Source organism: Dermatophagoides pteronyssinus, unplaced genomic scaffold, assembly GCF_027571235.1.
Source record: "Dermatophagoides pteronyssinus isolate colony J.1.1.1.1 unplaced genomic scaffold, Derpt_VIB-CSIC_2022.12 sq0001, whole genome shotgun sequence".
Taxonomy (NCBI): domain Eukaryota; kingdom Metazoa; phylum Arthropoda; class Arachnida; order Sarcoptiformes; family Pyroglyphidae; genus Dermatophagoides; species Dermatophagoides pteronyssinus.
In genome coordinates, this window is record NW_027461525.1 from 2,354,922 (window position 1) to 2,379,146 (window position 24,225).

The window sequence follows — 24,225 nt, forward strand, 5'->3', positions numbered from 1 at the left end:
ACAAGATATATGAGAGAAGGAAAAAAATATGAGCAAAAAATAAGTCTCTTTCCAAAGAATGCATGATTGAACAATTTCTTATGACAAATATTAAAAGCTAAGCTAAACTAAACTTTTTTTTTTTGCTATATTTTTCTAAAGTTCCAAGTGTTTTTTCCATTCAAACAAATTGTTTTTATCCATAATTGTTGTATCCATCTATGGTAATGATTTTATGACGATAAAAGTTTTTCTAATTCTATCATGTCATGTCATGTTAATTCAATGTGTAGAATGTACACTAATTATAGATTCACAGCAGAATTTCAAAATGGCTACTTTGTTAGTTTTCTTATTTTTTCTTATTGGATGATAATTATCCATTATATGGACAGTCATCATAATAATAATAATGATTGTTGACCATCATCATCATAACCGGTCTTTGGTTGAAATATCAAACAAACAAAACAAAAAATGCTTGTCATCTAAGAAACTGGTCTAAACATTTATGGCACACGACGATGATTATTATGATGATGATGATGATGATGACGCGAGCCATAATAATTCATCAAGCCAGAATAAATTGTTTTGAAGCTATGTTTGAATGAATAAATAAGAAGTGAACAAAATGAAGAATTCAAAGAACAAAAAAAAACTTTAGTCAACTAGGGATAAAAAACTGCTTCCTGAAAGCTAAACTAATAGTGTGTGTGTGTAAGATACAAATGATAGAATCATCATTGATGAAGATAACATTCATTTCATATCTAACTGGACTTTTCTTTTTTTTGGACTAAAACATTCTATACAGGATAAAATCTATTAATAATAACAATTCATGTATGAAAATGGAACAAAAACAATCTAAAAAAAATAAAAATAAATATAGCATATATGAAAGGCAGCAGCCATTTCCCATTAATGACACATCAATAATTTCAACAATGACATACACACAATAAATGACTTGTATGAAAAGAAAGCAAGATTGTTGAATTGAGTTGTCAAATAATTATTATGTTTCTGAAAATGAACAACAACAACAACAATTGTCGTTGTCGACAATTGTCGTATGTCATCGTTGTTGACAATTGTCAAACAATAAAAGTAATAATATCCACAAATGAAAAAAAAACTAGAACAATTTAAGTATAAATCATACATTTTTAGCAAAAAAAAATAGCATTTATTTATAAAAAATCAGAATCGGAAAAATGAATTCGTTTCTTAATCCGATCATGTTTGAAAAAAAAACTATTAGAAATGATTGGATGAACAAAAATATGAAAAAAGAAACGGACATGGCATTTAACCGAGAAAAAAAACAGATTCGTGAATTTCTTTTAATTGAATTTTTTTTCGGTATACACACTTGTAATGTATGAATGAAATCGTTTGAAAATTTAAACAATAATTTATCAAAACAAAAAAATAAGAAATTGTCGGAATGGCAATGAATTATGACCAACATTATTAACCAGTATGAAAAAAAATAGTCCCTACGCACACATATTTTCTTATATACACGATCCTTACAAGGTGAAAATTAGTTTTTCTTTAAATAATCATACATTTTTTCTTTTTTTGATGTGTGGGTCTTGTGTTTCGTTTGGTAAAAATGTTTTTTTTGATTATTATTATTTTTTCCGACTTAGAAACACATACACGCCCGATGAGATAGTACATTGCCATCAATTGAAATGAATCACGATTGAACGATTCATTCATTTGATTCTATGATGATAAATGTCGAGAAAACAAAAAAAAGAAAAAAATCAGCCCGTTCAATTCAACAAAATCAAATTCATTCATACGCATATAAAACAAGAGAAAAAACCTGTTCATATTTTTTTTTGCATTCATTTTTGGCCCATGTTCATTTTTTATTCATGTTCGGCTGATTGGTTGATTGGCAAAAGTGGCAATGTTTTTTATTTTTCTCCATTTTGAGTGTTTGTATAATAATAATAATAATTTTTTCTTGTCTTTTTTTATATCAGGCAATGAAAATGAACCAGCCTTAGTTGGTTGGTGTTGTATAGGCTGCCGAACTATTAATCATATATATGAAAGATGAATGAAAAAAAAACACAATTTCTTTACCAATTCACCTGTATTTGCATTCAAAATATTTTCATTTCCAGGTATTCGAAATGATTGGCTGATTGATATGTTGTATGAGATTCATAAACACAAAAAAACATGGTTTTGTTGTTGTATGTGTTTTTTTTTCTCTTATCTTTCTCACCATAATCATCATCATTATTCGGTAGTTACCATTTGTGTTCACAAATTATTCAGCCAATAAGTTTGACAACAACAAAATGATTGAATAGTATCGCGAAATAAGGCAAACAAACATTAATAATTTGTTGATGATGAAGATGATGGAATGATAGGAAATCTGTAATTATTTCCAATCTGGCTTGAAGCCACAATATCATTTCTCATCATCAATTTTTTTTATTCTCCACAAATGAAAAACAAATTAATCATGGGGTTATTCAGGGTTAATCATTACCATATTTAAATTGTTTTAGGCTATTGTAGATAATAATAATTTATGAATTATCATCAAAATCACTGCATACATTTATTAATTTTTCATTGGAAACTAATCAGAAAGAAAAAATTGTGAAAAAAAATCCGATCAGTTCCATATTAATTTTAAAAGTTTATATATATAATATATTTATGAATGACGCCCGTACATAGAAGCAAACTATATATATACAAAAACGCATCAAGAAGAATCAACTACGCGCATGTAGAATTTCATAATTCATAAATTCATAACACAGCATACACTCACACACAGAATAATGGTAACAAATGTAAAAGTAGAACAAAAAGGAGTGGCTTTCAACAGATTTGACCTCGCCCCATGTACATATAGAAATATGTAATTCATAATTATTACCATGATGATGATTATTATTATGATGGTTGTTTAGTGGTTTAAAGCTATTGGTTTATTGTAGCATTAGTTATGTTATGATTATGATTAGAGCCCATCCCTCTGACCTATGATTGTGTTGCATTCTTTTTGTGCCATGTCACAAACAAAAGCCATTCGTTCAACCAAGCAAAACCACATGAACAACAACCAAAAAAAAACACATAAATCGGGTTTATTCTTTCACTATCTTTTACTTTACGACAAATTATACGAAACAGTAAGTTTTTAACCAATATTTTTTTTTCTAACCTGAAACATTAGTTGAATAGGAATAATTATGTTCATCATCATAATGAGTATGGATTGTAGATGTGTATGTAGCCAGCTTGCTGTTGTTTGTTAATCGATTTTATGGTCAAAATTTAACCAGTGCATATAAAATGAGCCGTACCAAATACGAAAACAACAACAAAAGAGTTAAAAATAGCATAAAAACGAGACGATAACCGCCTTTCATTTAGTTTTGCTTTTATTATTTTTTCCAAACCAAGATTGTCATCAGATATATTTTTCAAATCATTTTGTTCATTTCAAATTAATCATTCATTCATAGACAAAGAAAAATAAGAGCAAACGAAAATTCTCAACATTGTCTTGTTAAAACTAATTAGTGAAAGAAAATTGAATTCAAAAATGTAAGAAAAAATGTTGTTTTAAAAAAATTTACATAAATTATTCTATATGTTTGACAGTTTTCAATGGAAGATGACCTCCAACATTCAAAGAAATGAATGATCATGAAAACAATCTCAAGCTGTCTACACATGGACACCCTCATTCGTCAACAAATAAATCAAATCAAGTTGATACAGAAATTCAACAGAAAACCACGTGCATTTCATTTGCAATCGAATGATTTTTTAAATCACAAATTTTGGTCTTAAAAAATTTTGGCTAACATCAGAATCCAAAATCGAGCAAAACGTTATTAATTCACAAGATCAAACCGGACACAATTATTTATATATATTTAATACACCTGCAAGCAAACAAGAGCTACTGAAAGATTAATTGATGATCATCATCAAAAATGCAGAAATCAAATGAAAAAAAAACATCAGCAACATGAATCTATAGTCTATGGGAAATTCATGTTGATAAAACTCTGTTATTAAACATTATAAGTTTTGTTTGAATCATTGAATCAATGAAAATAGAGAAAAAACAAATCCCAAGTTGAACGACCGAATCTGGATTTTGTTTTTTTTCCATCATTCATTCATAATACAATAATGATGGCCAACCCATCATAACTGATAGATTGAATGAATGATTCAATCGGATAACAAAAATGTAAAAATTCTGTTGAACAAAAAATAAAAAAAATTTGAAAAATGATTGAAAAAAAATTCACACTTATATGCAATAATTTTTATTTTTCAAATTCTAGTTTTCATCATCATCATAATCATTCATATAATGGTTGATCAGAAATTTCGTAAATGAATGGAAAAAAAATAAAAAAAATCAAGACAAAAATCATCATCAGTTAAAAATATTTTATAATAATAATATGGTAATAAATATTATTATACACCATCACCTTGATGATGTATGATACATATAATAAATTGATAAAATCTTTTTTTCTAATACTGAAAATCATTTGATGAACCAACTAAGTATGATTAATCATATAAAAAAATACACAAGTCACAAGAAATTTACTATTAATCAAAATTACAAAGTGTAAATTTTGTTGAATGTGTATGTGTGTGTACATCTACAATGCAAAAGATAGGATCTATCATTGGAATCTAAGGCCATTTATTTTATAAAACATCATCAACATCAATGACAACTGAAAAAAAATTCATTTTAGAAACCCCCCACACATCCCCTTACCAACACTCACAATTTGGTCAATCTCATATGCATTCATTTTTGCTGTTGCTGTAAAGATCAATAAATCTTTTCTATACATTTCTATAAATTATGATTTCATGTATAATAAATGAATCTGATACTATAAAAAACAAGTTTCATTTTTTTCTGGGTATATATCTCGGAAGAAAAGAAAAAAAAAAGAACAAAAATCTGATCACTGAATGACAGATAGAGATCATCATCATCTGATACAATCCATATATTATATAGTGCAAAAAAATATTTATTCAATTCAGACAAAAGTTTCCAAAAGTTTTACAATGACAAGCACGATATATTTGAAAAAATGTGATTCAATCTTGCAAATAGATGTAGCTTAGTTGCTGTCAAATTTTTGTTTTCTTGAAAATTTGATGATTTTTTTTGCTCTCCTATTTTGCTCTCATTGATCATTGTAGTTTAGTTTGACATTTTTTTTTCTTTTTCCTGTTGTTGGTTTTTTATCATAAATGTTTTAACAATGATATTTGTTTGTTAGGATTTTTTTCCTTCTCTTCAGAATACACTGGTTTTGGTCAGCCAATCATTGATCATTTCAATCTTGGCCATATTGGAATATTTTTTTCGGTAAATAATCGGCGTATCTAAACATTATATTATACAACTATACCTATAGTGATTGATAAAAGTTAGAAACGAAAATAATAAAAAAAACCTTGATCAAGCGCGTCAATGAACATCGAGAGCATTTCAAATCATAACTTTCACAAACTTTATTGAATTTGATTAAATTTGATTCATTTTATCGAATGGTCGACAACCTCCTATTCACCTCCCCCTTACTCAAAAAAAAGAAATCATACTTTTCCTACGGTTTTCAAATTGAAATTTATCAAAAAAAGTATCTGTCAGATATACTATAAAATGGACAACAACAAAAAAATTTTATTCAATGTTCAATCGATGATTTACACAAGCAAAAATTGAATAAATTGGAACACAAATAAACGAGTCACTCGATGGCCAATGAACCATATGGGGACAAACAACAACAACAACAAAACTAAACCATGAATGTTTTGTGAATTGACAAAATTTTTACAAAAAAAAACCTTGGCTTCGACAATACCGAAAAAAGCAAGGCTAATTTTTTTCGTTCATCTTCGATTTTTGACTTTTTTTTGACGAAATGGAAACAAAACAAAAATTTTGTATCCAAACTGACCAATCGTTTAGATTTCAAAATTGGGGTGAAAAAAAGTACCGACCAGATTGTTGCTACTCGGTCTAATCATAAAAGTCAAATTTATTGGTACATATAATATCTTGGCAAAAAGTTGGTCAGAAAAACTTACTAAGCTATTTTTCTATCATAGCAAAAAAAATTTTTGATTTTTTTTTGTCTATTGGAAGAAACGGAAAAATATCTGATCAAGAGGATGGATGGTGGTTGAAGAACGATAGCATATATCGAAATGATCGATATAAAAATGTACAGGCCGAAAATAAAGGTCATTCGTTTTATGATAATGACAACTGGTGCACATGAATATTTTTTTTCTACTCTCGCATTTAGGTTCATTAGTGGATTCGATACCAAGAGTTTTTTTGCAATGATGAAATTTTAAGACACAAAAGAGATTGAACGAGAGAGAGAGAGAATAGAAGTGGGAAAAAATCTGGGGAACATCATTTTGACATGCAACTCGGAAATTTTCTCAAAAAAAAAAATTTATTTGTTGAATTATGCTCGTTACATGACATTATAGGACTACAACTGACCGGACAAAATAATATTTCATATGCATAAAAAAAATATGCATGGGTCATATTATATTTTTATGTCCATAATGATAATAATGGCTACATAAAAATGTCGAAATGACCATAACGAAAACACTATAATGTTGTCCATGATCATGATCATGATAATGGAACATTATCATAACAGTTGAGAAGAATAACGATTTTTTTTCGACATGTTTTTATGATCGAAACATGAGGTAAGAATTTCTTCTTTTTCTTTGCACGATAAACATGAATATTTATTTTCACATTGATCTTCACATCAATCAAAGATTTTTAACAATAATAATAATAATAATAATGATAATTATAGCAATCATTAATGCTATGAGATTTAGATTATTTCCTTTAGTTTCATTACTCGAGAATGAAATGTGACACTTATTCACAAAGGCAATAATAATAAAATGAAGCGAGAAATGATGACACATAAACATGGCGATAAATATTATCATCAACGACAAATGATCTAGTTTTTTTAGGTCAATACTTTTTGTTGTTGTCACAATTCCATGTTAGAAACCATGAATATTAACAGAAAAATATACATTTTTTTTTGTTTGTTTCTTTAATTTTTCTGAAACATTCAACAAGGATTTGTTTGAATTATAAATGTTCACATCAAAATTGTGTTTTTAGTTTATAAAAGAAGAAACAATGCCACTCAATCAATGTCTATGATGATGATGATGATGATGACGATACCAGGAAATAATGGACAAGTTCATAAGACATATGAAAAACAAAATAGAATTGACCAAAACAGAAAAAAAGCGGATGATCAATTGGAATGAAAAGATTTATTGTGCCATACACCATACACATGTACAGCGGCGACGATAGCGAAGACCAAAAACAAAAACGATTTCTGACAAAAAACAAAAAGAAAACGGTACTAAATTTCATGTCAATGTTAATTATTTATGAAGATTTTTACTTATTTTTTTGGTCAAAAATCAAAAATTTTAACATGAACAATTTTTAAAATTTTCCAGAAAAAAATGTGGAAAGCAAGAAAAAACTTTAAAAATTTCAAATCCAACCGTCATCATCATCGTCTGTCAATTGTTGTTTCGCTGATTACGATAAACAAATGAATGATACTGGCCAATAGATTTTTAGAGCAAAAAAAAATCCCGTAGGCTAGCGATTCTTGGAAAAAATAATAATCTGAGATATTTTCTTTCAAAGAAAAAAAAATATCAAATCAACTTGAAAATCATATACAAATCTGGTGGTAACAAAATGAATCAAAAAACTGAAAACTCTGAAAATTGTTGACATTGTATAGACATATTTCTTGTTATTTTTTTCTAGTTTTGATTCTCATTTATGTATGTTTAGATTTAGTTTCAAGTGAATATTCCAATTATTGTTATAATAATAATAATAAACAACAATAGTTTGATTGATCATATGGCATGAAACAAAAAGAATGACTGATTGCATATAAATGGTGTCAAATGAATGTTGTAGAAAAAAATATCAATCTCATCATCATCATCGATGATTGAACAATATTGTTTATATCAAAATGATTTCGATCAAAGTGATTTTTTCGATCAAATTGGGATCAATTTTTTCATCAAACAAAATATTTTAAATGCATCGACCACCTCAATGATTATTTGTTGTCAGAATTTTGTTTTTTCCTGTCTTCGATTTTGGTTTTCTCTTTCACAAACACACAAACAAAATATCAATCAGAAATAAGAAATAGAAAAATATCATTTTTTTTCCATACAAAACGACAAATATTGAACCTTGTGAATAAATATAAATCTCATCATCATTTTGATTCTATTGTTTTGTATTGTTGTTGTTTTTTTTTTCTTGTGACAGTAAACGAATCAGAAAAAAATTCTCAAACAAAAAGACAAAAAATTTTTTTTGTTGTCATCATTTTACTCATCAAAATTCACAATATCGATGACATTTTCTCGAATCATCGAAGAATAAAGAAAAAAAATGTCACTGCATTATGATGAAGGTGAATTTCGGTTGTTGTTATGCTCATTTCTATTGTTATGGCTAATATTACACATAGCGATGACAATAATAAGAATGATAGAAAGAAACAAGAACTATTTCACACATAGATGAATTTTGTTCCGTTCTTGTGAGATACTATCATCATCATTGTATATCGATGACATATACACACAGGGTTTAGGCAGTCATCCAACACTTGTATTATGTAATATAAAAATACCATAAACACACACACGGTCGATTGGTCATCATCACCATTCTGAGATGGCGAGACTGCTTCTGCTGCTTTTGTTGTTGTTGTTGTTGATAATGACATCGGATATTAAACATCGGTGTTGTATAGTGTTAATTAGAGCAAAAAAAGAAACGAAAAGAATGTTCAAAATTCTTTCATTAAAAATATTACTGTTCAAATTAATTATGAAACGTTTTTCCATACATTTCTAGCCCAAATGAATCCAAATATTTTCAATGACATCTTATTGTAATAATAATAATAATGATAAGGTATTTCACATACACACACAAACAACACACCCACTTCCTTCCTCAAGTATTTTGTGCTGATGTGTGGGATCATAAAGAAAATTTTTCAACAAAATAATCATAACCTATGTGTATAAATATAGCGAAGAAATAGGAAAGTAAAAAAAAAATTTCAGGTAAGGTCAGGCTTGATTTATTATTATTATTATTATTATTGTTGTTGTTTTTTCCATAAAATTGAGCACTTTGGTGATCCATTAAGCAATAATCATGATCAAAATCGATTGATCGATCAAAATTGGATGGCACCATATTCCTTCAATGATTGCGATAATGATTAGCTTTGAAAAAAAGTTAGTGTAATCAAGATATGTATGATTATTGAAGAATTTCTTTAACATATTGTATTGTAAAGGGGATATACACAAAAGAAAATATAATCAATCAACATCAAAAATGATCATCATAATGAAAAATATCTGGTGTGGTCTTGATGTTCAAGTGGTCTTCCCTTTCATACTTGATCTTATTGAATATTCTTACAGTAATTTTTCATTCTTATTTTTTCAAGAATTTTTCTTTTTGAATCTTATTCTGAAAAATATCTGGCATCAATCAAACAAACAGCAGCAGCCATCCTTTCGAATAGACAGCCAAGAAATACAGACATACAGTCATTCATGCAGAATGAATACTAATAACAACAACAGTAACGATGAAGTTTATTGCATTTGGGTGGCCATAGTTCACTCATTTTTTTAGATTTTCAAAAAAAATTACAAACACCAGTACTTTTAGTAGTAACCCGATCCATGCCATTCCACTGGTAAAGCGTGCATACATCATATCATCAATTCAATTCTGATCCACTATAGCCCGGTAGGCATCTCAGAATCATATTATAGCCGACAATGACGTTGAAATCAAAATGGATCAAATTTTTTTATACCACCCAAAACGAATCGAAACAAGCTGCTTCAAAATTTTTCTCATCAGCATCCTCATCATCATCAGACAAAATTCATCATGATGATGATTTTCAATGTTGACAGGTTCAATACTGACATTGAGAAAGGCATTGTTTTTGTTTTGAGAATATATTACATGACAGTTTGACTATTCGAAAATTTGAATTGATGAAATTAAAAAAAAGAAATTCATTTCAAATTGATTATACCGGGTTTGTTTTTCATTCAGTTTGGAATATCAATCGATATTATTATGATTCTAGTATACCGTAGTCATATATAAGCGTCAATGAACGACTGTAAACGAGGTAAGTGAATTTTCAATTTGAAAACAAAAAATGAAACTTGACATAATGAAAACTTATGCTTAGGTACAAGAACTTTTATTAAAATAACTTTCAACGGGAAAAAAATGAAAAAAAAACATTTGGAGAGAAGTAACAGAAAAAAAACATGAAAATGGAAATGAAATTTTCATTAATTAATTAATTATTATCACTATTACAACCAACATAATCAACATGACGACGACAACGAAAACGTCAAATACATTTGAAAATGGGAGAAAAAAATGAAAAGGAAAAGAGAATTCATTTCTGTCGTCTTCGTCGCCGTCATCATCATCATCATGGTAAATAATCAAAATGACACAAACACAACGTTAGTGATATTCCAAATATCTCTCTCTCTCTCCTTTGAAAATGAATTTAATTTGTTTGTCAACTACAAGGTCGATTACATAAATTATATAACCAGAATGTTATGTTACTTAATGAAAATAAATTCAATTTTAGCATAAATATTTATATAAATATAATAAGAAAAAACATTGAACGATAAATTTAAAAAAAATGAAAATAGGTTCAATTTTTTTTTGTTTGTTTGTTTGTTTGATTATATCCAACAATATTTCAATTCAAATGTTGAACACAACGATGATGCACCATTTTCATCAAATACACATCAAAGGTCATAGATAAGATCAATACAAGTTTCCTTTATGCATTGAATTTTTTTTTTGATGTTGATGTTGATGGTTGATTCTGTGTCGTTATCACCCTAACCATCATTCAAAAACATTTATCATGATGATGATGATTTGTGCTTGTTGATTCGTTTTTCTTTCATTTTTTTTATTTTAAATAATAATAATAATCATACTTTAATTTCATTTTAGTTAGTTTTTGTCATTTGATTTTGTGTAACAAACAAAAAAAACTATAGACTATTTCAATGTACAAAAAAAACAAGTGGCTAGTATTTTTTAAATCATTCATTTTTTTAAACATTGACCCACAAGTTGTTTTTTTTATTGTGCAAAAATTTTCTTTTTCTTCTTCCTATTGATATTTATCTGTTACAAATGAATGGAAAAAAATAAAGCAGCTGAAATGAAATGAAATGTATGAATATAAATAAAATGGGAGGGGAAGAGAATAGTCAACATGAAAGACGTGACCAAATTAAATTGATTCAAAGTATAAAAAAAATTAACAAGAAAAATTGGTTGATGATGATGATGATGGTGATGATGATGAAAGAAAAGCCAACCAACAAATATGAAAGAAATGAAAAAAAGCCAGTAGGTGGAAAATTCATTCAATGCAATGTCTATGACAGTATCAATACATAACGTCTGGACAATGGATATGATATTTTTCAAAATCATGATAAACAGGCAATATTCTTGATCTCATGTTTGTGTGTGTGTGTGTGTGTGAATTTACTTCTATTTATCATTCTTGCTATCTATCTATCTATCTTCTTTCCTATGTTTTTTAGGATTTATATAAAGAGAAACAAAAATATCTAAGATATCTGTCTGTTTATGTATTTGTCGGTCTGATTTTTAGTAAATTCGACTTTATCAAATAAACAGGAAAATTGTTCAGGCGACAAGCACAAAGACTACACCTCTTAGCGTAACATACATACAAACGCTCACATATATTATTTATGGTCAGAATTAATCGAATTCAAAAAACTATTGAAATACATACATGGAATGTATGAAAAAATAGATGATATATATCATGGATAAAAGTCTATCCAAGTTAAATATCGTGTTTTTTTTTGTTAAGAAAAATGAATCAACCTGAAGATAGGAGGGAAATAAAATCCAAATAGGAAAAAAATGTATTACTAAGTGACAAGATTCTTATGGTGCTTGTCAATGTAATAGAATCAATGAGTGCAGCATAATTGAAAAAAAGAAATGAATTTTTTTTTTGAAGCTGTCATGATAGACATTATCGAATGGATGAAAATCTTGGAAAAAATGAATCTCCATGTTTTTTTTCGATTGCAATTTTTATCCAACATTCTCCCTCGTTCAATGAAGCTCATCATCATCGTCATTAGAACCTTGATCATCAATTTTTTTTTAATTTTTTAATTTTAATTTTAATGTTCTCAACATGACTAAATAAATTAGATGGATAGCAACAATAGGAAGAAATCAGATTATTCAGTTGATTTTATCATTCCGAAACAGCCGAGAAAGGAAAAAAAAATTCAAAACAGGATGGATGATGTTGATTGATGAGTTTGATCACATTTTTTTATAGTATCTGTATCTCTGTTATATTCATTAGTTATAGTTATGTTAGCATCAATGCATGCATAGGCAGATACATAAACATCAGCAAACAACCTATCATCATTTTGATTGAACGAGTTAAGTTCATTGTAATCTTGATTCATCATGTACATCAATAATGCGCAGACATATAAAATATACATCTGTACAAAATATATTATGATCATCATTATCGGGGCGATGATGAATCCACCCAAATCGAATCAATTATTTATTTGAATTGTGAACACGTTGTTGGAAATGAAAATTTAAATATTATCCGAAAATTTTTCATATACAGTTTATAAATGAAATCAATTTGTGATTAGTGATGCTGGTGTGTATCCAAGTATGAATTATTGAAAAAAAATATGATGAATTAGTTATTTTGTCAATTCTATGTTTCATACATATATCAAATAACAAATCGATGAAAAAAAAAGCTTTTTATCAGAATATTGACCATCATAAACTTAATAGAATTATCGTTTATTTATCCATTAATGGAAAATTTGTTACAAGAAGAAAAAAAATCTTAAATATATTGCTTGTTATTGAACGTTATTATAATGGGCCCACCATCATTGACGTACGTATTTTGATTTGATCAAAATGAGATTATTTTAGTGTTTATCAGGAAAAAAATGAACAGACAAATACATATAGATGATAAAACAGGTGGAAAATTGACTTATTATCGTTTATCTCGCCCAAAAAAAAAAAAAACAAAATGAGCCATAATAAACAACACCAAAAGAAATGGATCATACAGAAAAAGAATATATTAATTAATAATTAAATAATTTTCTTTAAAGAGTGGGCTACTTAAATTATTTTTGTCAAAAAAAAATAATTTTTTCTAAAGTGAAATTTAGATGGTATGCGATATATATTTGAGATGATTGGAAAAAAAAGAAAGCGAATTTCGGCAAACACATAGAGCAAAATCGACGACGACGGCGGTAGATAGACAAAATTCTCAATGATCAAAGGCGAAAATGATGACAGAAAAATGAACAACAAAAAAAAATCCATCTTTCATTTTGCTTTGAATTTTTTTTTTCTAACATCAGATTTTGATATATATTTTTATTCCATTTATGAAATGGATTTTCTTTTCATTTATCCTATCGTGTGCTTTTCATGATGAAGAAAAAGAAATTCGGTTCAATCTGATTCGCATACAACGTAGACAGGTTCCAAAACAAATCATCTCAATCAATCAAATTCAGTGATGGTAAAGCAATCTAAATCATGTTTGAATAATGAAAATAAGGCGTTAGTAAAAGGGTAGTATAAAAAAAATAGAAAACATAGAATCAAATGTAAAGCTTTTTGTCATATTATAAACTTGAACAAAATTTAAAATGCAAAATATTTTACCTCAATTAATCATTTTGTACAATGCTGAAAAAAACATGCAAAATTCAGAGCACATTGAATCAAATATTTGAATAAAAATAACGGTTGAAAAGTGAACAAAAATCTTGTTGTTGTTATCATTTTTCATTAATATTTTCAAAGTAAAACTTTTCATCTTTGATGAATGAATGATTAATAAAAAAAATGAATTAGAATTATGTGAAAATTTTAGTTTTCAATATCAAAAAAACAAACAAACAAACGAAAGAAATTGAATGTCAACAAACAATTCTAATAATCAAAACAAAAAAAATTATCCTCATCATCTTAACATTCTATATTTTTTACATCATTATCATTATCATCGTCAACATCATAATTATTTTTTCTTTTTTCTGGTAGAAAGATTGTTGAAAAATGAAAAACAAAAAAATTAAATTCACATATAATCACATACATATGGGTCGTACGTATGGCATATTATCACATCATTAACATCATCAACATAATAATAATCATAATGAAATAAGAAGAATGATATTCATAATACACTACACAAGAAAAAAAATGTCATTTTAATTTAAAATAAAGATGACATATCAACAAAAAAAAAATATAATAATAACATGGATATCATCATAATGATCATCATACGGATCATCATCATCATCATAATTCTATTCCATGTTCTGGATTTTTTAAGAATAAAAACAAAAACAAAACAAATATATGGCACAGACAGAATGACAGATATCATATGAAAATGGAATGCTAAGAAATAAAGAGAATGAATTCGATTCGGATGAAAAGATCATTTTTTTCAACAAAAAAAAAATTGTAGAAAAGAATTATTCTATGCATTTTTATCGTTTAATGTCGCTTCAGGCTGTGTGAATAACAAGATTTTTTTTTATATACTTATATTATTCATCAAAATGTATCCAAATCATCCAAGGATACATATCTCATAAATGAATATGATAATAATAATAATAACGATGATGAGGATGATATGTGTGTGTGTGTGTATGTGACATAAATATATATTTTTAGATTGTTTGATTCAAATTATTTTTCTTGTCAACTTAAATTTCTTGTTGAAAGTGTCACAATTATATTCAACTAAGGAATCGTGTAAAAAGAAGAATTTTTTTTCCGTTTTGAATATATTATTTATTTCGCCGTCATCATCATGTTTATCATTTTTTTTGTTTCTTCAAATTCAAATACATAAATGAATATATTTAATGGTTTTGCTAATAATAACATTAATGAATGATGATGATGTTGATGGCAAACGAATTTCTGTTACATTCGGAGCCATATTTCATATTTTATATTTATTTTATACGACAAACGATGTGATGATAATATACACAAGCTAGACGACTTGAGGCTAATCAAAGTTTGTCATCATAATCCTGAGTGAAATATATACGATATGAAAAACACAAGAATAAGCGTTTGTGTAATTTTTGTTTCCTTTACATTCATTCAAAATCGTGAAATACATATTTTTTGAAATTTTTTTCTTTTCATTGAGCACGTGTTTTGAATATTGATCAAATAAAATTGAAAAAAATTTGTCCAATTTCAATCTTAAGTGGAAGAAGAAAAAAAAACATGATCTATCAACTATATTTACTTTGCAAATATGGCATGTTTATGAAACAATCCATTTTTTTCCATAAATAGAAATTATTGTTATGACAAAATAAAAAATAACGAACAATGATGAGTGATCAAGCTTATATTCTTGCAATCGTATTATGGGTAAATAGAAAAGTTTCTTATTTTCCTTTTCATTTGATTGACACGCGACCAAACACACAGAAGGATAAGGGGAAAAAAACACATTGAGCATCGAGAACATTGTTTTTCATTGTTTTTGTTTTTCTCGTTACACTGCTGGACCGAAAAGACATTTTACGGTCTAGACACGTGTTTGTGTAAAACGTATACATTTACATCATTTGCCACCGTTATGGCTAAATGGGTCGACATGGATCTAGGAAATGAGACAGATGATTCAAAACATGAAAATGAAATATTCTTATGAATTAATTAACGAAAAATAGAGAAAATGGATCTCAAAAACAACAACAACGACAACAAAAAGTTTTCTCCAACTCTTGTTTATAATTATAATGAGAATTTTTACCAAGATTTAAAACATAAACCCTTATTGAATGGAAAGGAAAAAAGTTTTCACAAACAACAAGGACATTTTTGTTCATTTGCCTGTGTGTATATTTGACATTCAATGATGAAAAATATTAACATTAATAATATATCCAACTTGTGCGGCCATATAACCTCACACACACACACGTATTATGGAAGCGTAAATCTATCCATATGTAACATCTTATTGTATTCGCTTTGAATGAATCGGCAAACCAGATGAGAAAAAAAAATGAAAAAGTCAAAAACAAAAAGACCCCAAAAATAAAACTTCAATGAATTCGCCGGTTACAATCAATTAGAAATCTCCGAATAGAAATATATAAAAATATGGATGAAACAATCCGGAACATGATGATCCAAACACTTATAAACAAATATATTAAATGATACACAAATAAATATTCCTTAATGTTATTATTGAATTGAGCATAGCATATTTTTTTCGCGTTACATTTTTATAAACGCCGGTATCTTTTTATTTTTGTTCACTATCTATCCATTTATAATCCATGTGTTGTGTATGAATTAGCTCAAATCTGGGTTTCGGTTTTACCCAAACAACATAGACAGATATTTATTTGTTTGTTTGTTTAATGTCAAACACATTCACAAACATTATATACTTTTTATACATTAAATTCAATCTTTATGATGATGATGATCATCATCATCAAATAATAACCAAATGGATGTATGAATAGAATGAATGAATGGATGGGAAATAATTTTCATCTTTTTATTTTGATATAACCAACAATAGCCAACAAATATGAATATACTGATTCAATGAAACAACTACTAAACATGATAAAGATGATGATGATGATGATGGTATTCGGTTTTATTCATCATCATCAACATCATCATCGTGAAGAGATTTCTTTGGGGACCAGACAGACACAAACAAACGAACGACCACAGTGTATGGAAAATGCTTTGCACACTCAGCAAAATTAATTTTTGTCTATGAACATATTGAGAATCTTATTTAGTTTTATACGCAGATGAACAAGTCACGCTGGTCGATTTGCTTGTTTCTCTCTTCCTCATCATCATCATCATCATCATATTCGGGAAAACTTTTTCTTTTTCAATAGATGACAAAGTAAAAAAGAGAAAATTCTATCATTCAAACAGATGATGATAACGATAATATAAAAGCTATGAATGAACGATGAATATTCTGTATTATTATACTTGAAAAGAAAATGAGGCGTCAAAAGAAAAAAAAATTAACTCAAATTCCAATGAATTTCATGCATTTCAAAATATAGTCAATTACATTTTGAATTCATGTGTATATAAAAATAAATTGAAAAAAATATGGAATACGAAAATTTGTCACAAAATAAAACAAAATTCTCCATTGGGGACTACAATTGACAAAAATATGACGACTATGGATTATGAATGATTTTGATCATAATAAACAGAGCATTTTGTAATATAACTGACCTAAGCAGAAAAAAATGGAAATGAAATTGAATTTCACTATGATTATAAGAGAGACATTGTATCATATTCAAGAATTTTCATTCTTTGTAAAAATTTTTTCCCTCTGTTTTTTTTAAATGTCCCCTTCATATTTCAATCATAAAAATGGCCATTTTATTTTCATCACCATCATTATCCATGTATGAGCGGCACGAAAATAAATAAATCCAATTATGAATGACAAAATGAAAGTATTCCATTTTGTTTAGAAATTTTTTTTTCTTTCATATCAACAAAAACAGTGAATAAAGCCATTATGGATGGCTATGAATCATATCATAGAATAAGAATGTAAGGGAAAAATCATCATCATCATCATCGACAACGATAGTATCACTTTTATCTGATATTATCGTAATACTGATTCCATTCTCCATTTCAATTTTCATCATCTATAATATCAAAATAAATCAAATGTCAACGCGAGATTGATATTACCATTCACATAGAAATAAACTGGCAAAGTATTAAATTATGGTTATTGTCAAAAAGAAAAACAGATAATCTGCTTTTGTATACATCTGATTTTCAAACAACCAGACAAAGAGATCCCATTTATCAATGATAAAGCAATCATAATCGTCAAAAATATATTTCATAATGCACACACGATTCGTTCGCCAAGAAAAAAAAATATCATCAAACAAATCAAATTCTAACCATCAACATTTAGATGATAAAAATAAATAAATATGATATGACAAGTTGTTTGAAATTCTATGATGAATATTAATCAATGTCATAGAATTTTTAGTGCAAAATATAGAATATTATCACTTATCCAAATAAGAGTTTTTGTTGTTGAAACTATGATCATATTTAATAACATAATTTATACAAAAGATGAAATTAATATTCAAATCATTAGTATAATTTACTTATATGAAATATTTAAATTCGTTCCATTTCGAAAAAAAACAAACTGAAGGTCAAAGTTGAATCAAGTTAACTTTATTCAATAAAAATAAAACACACAAACGCACAGTAAAAGCGAACAATATGGACCATTTTAATATATGATGTCAATTGAATTCCCAAGTTATGTAGTTCATTGGTTCTCATGAGAATCACCAGCTAGAAAAAGAGAGATTCTTTGCCTGCTGGATTCGATCCAAAACATAAAAATCGAAACAAAAAAAAAAAAAGAGGGGTGAGTCAACAAAAACAATATTATTATTATAATAACTATAAATGATGAAAAATTCATTTGCTTTATTATTATTTTTCTTGTTTGGAATGATAATATTATCATTCATGTTTTTATTATTATTTATTCAGATGCAAATGATTATTGAAATTCATAGGAAACAAAATGTATATATGGAGAAAATATAGTGAAGATAAATTCAATTATATGATAGGAATGAGGATTTATTCTTTTTTTTTCCTTCATATTTTAAATGGCATATGAAAAGTAATAAACAATGAGCGACAAAAAACAACAACAACAACTGTCCGATGTCCGATTCAATGAATCTGAATAGCGATTTTGATTGAAAAAAACATGATGAAAATAAAAAATGATTGCGTGGGCGATATTGGCAAAAAACATATAAACACAAACACACGTATTCGACACGTTCGAATTGAAACACGTGCCATTTTTTACGGTATTTTTTACGGTTTAAGATGGCTAATTGAAAACAACAGATAAATATTTTACACTATTCAAATATAAACACCCTACACCCACACACATAATAATATTGTTTTAAATTTTGATCAATTCTACACACTGGCCGTTGGTCAGCCAAAATGAAAGAATGAGCAATTATACGACAATGCATATAAAATGATGCCAATGGCCATGGATCACAGACCAACATTTGTTTTGGGCCAAAAAAAGAAAAAATACAAAATAAATGAATGGGAGATTTTTTCAAATTTAAACCCACACACACACAAAGTAAACCGAGAGAAAAAACGGTTTCTGTATTTTTCATCAACATTTATTTTGATTCTTTTGCAATCATAGAAAAAGACAAAAGATTGTTCAAGTGAAAAATGAAAACTTTCAAACAATAAATTATCATGAAAAAATCAATGAACAAACGTGAAAATAGGAAACGGAAACATTTTCATTTCAGGATGATGAGTGATCAAATCAAATCTGTTAAAAGATTGAGATGTCAGTAACTTGTCAAAATATTAACTCGGTGTGGATATAATAATAACATAATAAAAAATAAAAACAGTTTCAAAACAAAACAAAAAACAAAAAATAAAAATCTCAAATTGCAGAAGCATCGACAAGGCAATCAATCATTTTTGCCATTCGTTGACCTATCACCTTTACGAACAATGATCTAAATCAGATATATGAGACATACGATCGTTTTATTCTATGATGACGATCAACCGTGATTGTTGCCATCAGTTAAAAAACGAGTCTATTAAGTGACAATGTCAAAAAAGAAAACTGAACAGTTTAATTTTGACAATCAATATGGTCGATGTAGATGCAAGATTTGATCATATTCACAATTCCGTCAATCATATATTAATAGACGTCATAATAATAATAATGATCAAAAGGATATCCCTGCATTCAACAGAGAGAAAAAAAATAGACAAAGACAGAATTCAATAGTTTGACCTTTTTTTCAGGGCCCAGAGGATTTGGACAAAAGCCATAGAAACAAAAAAAAATTGAAATATTATAGAAGCGGAACGATGAACAAAAAAAATGAACAACATATATGATGCACGTGCACGAGACACGTACATCATCAATTTTAAACGTTTTAAATTTATGAATCATTCAAAGTTAGATGATTAGATCAATGAGATCTGAGGGTTTTTTTCAAAAGCAAAAAAAAAAATCAAAACTAAATCGAAAGGCTAGATTAAAAATAGTTTATGATAACTATCAAATGGGTTATATCGAATAGATTTTTTTTTTTTTGACAGCAGAAACTGAAATATGAACATTGGATAACATTTATCAACGACCACCGGCATCATTATAAAGTGTATCCGGACAAACAATGAATTTGAATGGTCAATTTTTCAATTTCAATTTTTTTTAAAGAATAAAGGGTAATACTGTTCACCAAAAATTGTCATTTTCAATTTGAATTGAATGAATGTGAAAGCAACATTTTATTCAATTCAATAAATTACAATCCCAAGCGAATCTATGATGATGATGACCATCATTGTGATGATTCATAGAGGTCAATATATATTCAGATATGAGAATGGACATGAAAAAAGTTGATAAAATTTTTTTTTGCCAATACGATGTATATTTTCATCAAATTAAAATGAAAATCAATATAAACAATATGAACAGGATTAAATTTCATCCCAAATAGTTAGTATATTGTATTATGAATTTGTTTTGAATCGAAAAAAAAACTTTCAACAAAAGCATGGTTACGATGCGATCACACAGGATCAAAAGATTTTTGTTTTTATTTTGTTCATAGAATTTTGTTTTTACAATTAATAATTATAACTTATGAGATTATACGCAATTAAATATAATAAAAAATAATTTTTTGTTCATCGTATCATAGATTTTGTTTAGATATTATTAATTAGAAACAAAATGAATGAGAGTACCAGATCATCAAGCAAAAAAAATGTCTGTTTGGGGAAAATCAAAAAGCTCTATGTACAAAAACTTCAATGATATTCAAAGATTTTTTTTTCACCACCACTGTTATTGTAAACTGAGCATCAATATCAATTCATTCTCCAGTATAAATTAACGTAGAAGCAGAATTTGATCCGATCTCTTGTTACTATTTTTTTTCTGTTTTTATAAATTCCATTGAATCTTGGTAAAAAAAATATTTTGCTATGCCTTTACAATGTATTTATCATCAGAATTTTTTCTTCTTTTTGATGGGTTCGTTGATTAAAATAGTATCGAACTGAATAAAAATGATAAAAGTGAGAGAAAGTGAGAAAAACAAATCAAAGTCAATTTAATTTTAGTTAACTTCTATCCTTATTATTATTATTATCATCTGATTTTTTTCATTGTTAAGAGGCGGTATTTTTTTGGGTGGACGAACACCAACAACAACAACAACAAAAAAGTTGGATGTATGGAAAAAAAAAGTTTTCATTGTATGTTTGATTATTCTGTTTGTTTATATATATTTTTTTCATATGGCATTTAATCAATGTACCCAGAATATAATAAATTATTTAGGGACTATGAAAAAAAATATAGAAAAACAGCTTTCGACTGCTTCATATATTCGGTTGTGTATTTGATTATAATGAAGACAAAACAATAACTGCTACTACAAATAATAATAATGATGATGTTGATGAGAAAACCAGAAAGTAATGAAGAAAAAATCATCCGCTTATGATCCGACCAGACCTGGCAAACAAACAAACAAACAAAAAACTTGTATAAAAACAACAACAACAACAAAATGATATGAAACATAAAGCAAAAAAAAATCTGGCAATAAATGATGCTGATGATGATGGAATCATAACTTTTTTCCTATTATTATTATTATTATGGAATCAGATTTTTGTTTTTTTGTTTTTGATTCAACCAAACAAAACAAAACTATCATCATCGATATGAAACAAAATAGCGAAAAGTTATTCAATTATTTATCCACAAATATATGGAATATAGAAAAAAATTTGAGATTGATCATAAAACAATGATATCGGAAAAATCAATATTTTAGATTCGTCTTTATTTTTGATCAATCCAAACAATTGAACGTTTTTTTTCTGGGTTTTATTTGTGTTTGATTGGATTAGAAAATACCGACAAAATACCATTGTGTTATTGATTTTTGATGAACATTGAACATTTGAACAAAGTATTACTTTCACATGATTTACCGGTTCGGTAATGTAACCGGTATATATAAGTATAAATGAAGTGAGAAAATGAAAAATGAAAATCATGCCATGGAATTTTTTTTTGTCATTATTATCATCATGATCATTATCGTCGTGTAAAGACCACCATCAGCGTGCGGTAGATTTCATTCCAAATTCAGATTTTTTCTTCTCGTTTTGTAAATTGACAACAGCCAAATGATGGAAAAAAAACAATAACTTTATTTGGATTCTTTTTGTTGTTTTTGCTGCTGTCCATTGTGTATGATATGAAGAAGAAGAAAAAATCCGAAATAATTGTCGATTATATTTGAAATGATTTATAGAAATTAATCGAAAAAGAAAAAAACATTCCGAAAACGACTGATCATCATCATCATTTTCTCATTATAACAAGACAAGATTGCCTGAAATTTGAAGAAAAACTAGTTATTATTTCATATGGAAAAATAATTTCAACATAAGGATAATAATTTTGTTTTCTTTTTTTTCCACTCCAAACTTTATTCCAATGAATCCATATGGGCATCATAAAATTTATTGGCTCCTTTCTTTTTCCAATTTCAAAAACAAACATGCATGCAAACGAAGAAAAAAAATTAAATTCAAAAATAAAACTAAAATGTTTTGCACATCAATTTTTTCCCTTTCCTCTCTCATTTATATTCAAATTCAATAAATAATATTTCAATTATTTAAAGAAGCTAAATAAATTTAAAAACAAACAAACCAAAATAATTAAAATCAAAGGAAAAAAGTCGATGAGTGGTAATATTTTTGGCGACAAAATGCAATGAAAGAAAAGAAAAAGAGAAGAAAAAAAAAGAATTTATTCATCGATATTAACAACACATATAAAAAAACATGGCTGTTGATTATGATAAAACAATTTATTCCATTCAATTCAGTGGATAAATATTTTTATATGGAATTTTAGTTGGATAGAATGAGTTATGTCATGTGTCATTATACATCATGACATATATCATTGATGTTCTGGTGATGGTGGACAAACAAACGAACAAAAAACATAGCTCAAATATCATCATCATCATCATCATCATTGATATCAAATAACGATGATGAAGTTTAATTATTGTTCACGCTTTGAACACGAATAAAAAATTTTGTTTTTTCATTTTAAAAAATGAAAAATTCAGTCATTTCATAATAAAATGAAATTCTTTTCCTAATTTAAACGATTTTTTCAAGCAAAAAAAAGAGGAGGCGTCCACATTGATTTATAAACCAGAAAAAAATGAAAATTTTTTTCTACAGAAATCAAACACATACGCTTTGAATATATGTATCATGTGAATATGAAAATATGTACGTTTGGTGTATGACAGGTATGAAAATTATGACAGGTGAAAAACATGCACATGAAACATTAGCAAAATTTATAAATAAATAAAAAATAAAAATAAAAAAATTTCAAATGAAACCAAAAAAAATGAATATTATTTTGTTTGCTTTTTCTTTTTTCGATTTTAAAAATAAGATAAAATTAATATGGCGTATTGCAAGATTGGCAACATTTCAAACCATCATTATGGCCATGACAAAATATTATTTTTGAAATAATTTATGCCATTGTAATTTTTTTTTGTCATCTCGTTCTGTATCATCATCGTGGTTGTTGGTTGATAACGACGATAATGATGATGGTGTTTATCATGATGAGAGGGAAAAGTCCACACTTATTAACCATATTTTGATCATAAATTATTGTCAGTATATACAACTGGAACAAC

At 27.2% G+C, this 24,225-nt stretch overlaps 1 protein-coding gene across 3 annotated transcripts in view; it reads right to left on the reverse strand.

Moving 5' to 3' along the window:
- LOC113793354 (uncharacterized) overlaps window positions 1-24,225 on the reverse strand; it is a 67,863-nt gene that overhangs the window by 33,992 nt on the left and 9,646 nt on the right. The gene's annotated exons all lie outside the window — the stretch shown is intronic.